The sequence below is a fragment of the Tupaia chinensis genome, unplaced genomic scaffold (assembly GCF_000334495.1).
Source record: "Tupaia chinensis unplaced genomic scaffold, TupChi_1.0 Scaffold140464_1, whole genome shotgun sequence".
Taxonomy (NCBI): Eukaryota; Metazoa; Chordata; class Mammalia; order Scandentia; family Tupaiidae; genus Tupaia; species Tupaia belangeri.
Genome location: NW_006200341.1, coordinates 894109 through 896229, shown reverse-complemented (window position 1 = coordinate 896229; position 2121 = coordinate 894109).

The following is a 2121-nucleotide window of genomic DNA, read 5'->3' as shown; positions in this document are numbered from 1 at the left end:
ACACCCAATCCCATCTGCTCCTTTCTTCTCTTTCTCAAGATCTTGGGCACACATGCACACGTGCCCGGCGTGAGTTTGCAGCCGCTGAGTCCAGGACTTGAACCGTGGTCAACCACATGGGAGTCCACCAATGTAACCATTATGCTATGTGCTAGTCCCTTCACATAATTTTTTTTGAGAGGTTTTTTGCTATAGGGCACGTGCACTTGCCAGTAAGAGACAAAGACAGAGAGACAGAAAGCGAGAAATCACCTCCCAGGAGGGATGGCCACGCCGCAATCCCTTCTCCTCCATTCTCCTCTCGGGATCTTGGGCACGCATGCACACGTACCCGGCGTGAGTTTAAGCCACCAGGTCTGGGACTTGAACCCGTGGTCGACTACATGAGAGTCCAGCGACATAGCCATTATGCTAACTGCTGGTCCCCGCTGCACATGAATTTTTAAAGCATCTATGCCAGTATAAATGACTGACACACACCGCCCAGCCAGACACTTGCAAATCAGGTGGTCCTTGGTGGGATGGGCCTGAGGCTGGCCCACTGCAGGGAGGAGGGAGGGTCCCACTTTGATGCCTTTGTGCGCTATGGCTGCTTCTCCATATTCAACACACTCATATCGTATTACATTTAAAAAAAAAAAGTTTATTGGCGCCGGCAGGTGGCACGGTGGTTAAGGGTGCTGGACTCCCACATGGCCGACCGCAGTTCGAGTCCCAGACGTGGTGGCTTGCTTTTTCACTTTCCCGCGCTCTCTTTCTCTGTCTCTCTCTGATCAAACTGGAAAATAAAGTTCAATAAAATAAATCTTTTAAACAATAGTTATTTACTATTATTATTTTAGAGAGATGTTTGCTATAGGGTCCGTATACTTTCCAGAGAGACAGAAAGCGCGAAATCACCCCCTGGGGGGGATGACCACACTCCAGTCCCTTCTCCTCCATTCTCCCCTTGGGATCTTGGGCACGCACACACATGCATCTGGCACCACCAGGTCCAGGACCCCAACTGCAGTCGACTCCATGGGAGGTCACCAACGTAACCATTATGCCATCCGCTGGTCCCGTGTCATTATTTGTAAATTGTTACAGGGCACGTGCACTCACCAGAGAGACACAGAGACAAAGTGAGAAGGCCAGTTGCCAGGTCTGGGGCTTAAACTGCATTCAGACAAGTGGGAGTCCGGCGCCTTAACCACACACCACCTGCTGGCCCCGCACGTATTAATACTCTTAAAATATTGTTCAAAGGGGCCACCTGGTACGTGAGGGGTTATGAGCCTTCCATTTACTTAGTACTTTTCTGTATTCAAAGTAAAGAGCGGGGGAAGAGACTAGCAGATGGCATAGTGGTTAAGTTGCTGGACTCCCACATGGATGACCACAGTTCGAGTCCCAGATCTGGCAGCTTGAAATTCACACCATGTACGTGTGTACGTGCCCAGAATCCTGAGGAAAATGGAGAAGGGATTGCGGCATGGCTGTCCCTGTTAGGGAGTGATTTCTCTTTCTCTCTCTGTCTCTCCAACAAGAAAAATCTCTAAAAAAATAAAATAAAATAAAACTAGGGATCACCCAGTGGTGCAGTGGTTAGGGCTGCTGGATTCCACATGGCTGATTTTACAGTTTGAGGCCGGGACCCAGTGGCTTGAAAAACACGCCAGGTACATGCGCATATGTGTCCAGAATCCTGAGAGGAGAATGGAGAAGGGATCGCAGCGTGGCCATCCCTGCTGGGGTTGGGTTTTCCCTTTCCCTTTCTCTCTCTCTCTGTCCGTCTGGGGAGTGCACACAGCCGATCAGAAAACAACAAAACACAGAATTAAACCAGGGCCAGCCCATAGCATGACGACTAAGGTGCCTAGAACTCCCATGGCTGACCACCGGTTGGAGTCTTAGATCCGGCAGCTTGAGACACATACCAAGTGTGTGTGCGTACATGCCCAAAATCCCGAAGGAAAATGGAGAAGGGATGTCAGCGTGCCCATCCACCATGGGGGTGATTTCTCACTTCCTCTCTCTCTCTGGTGAGCGCACGCATTCTCTGACAAACTGAAAAAAATAAGTTTTGGGAGCCAGCAGTTAGCGTAATGGCTATGTCGCTGGACTCCCACGTAGTCGACC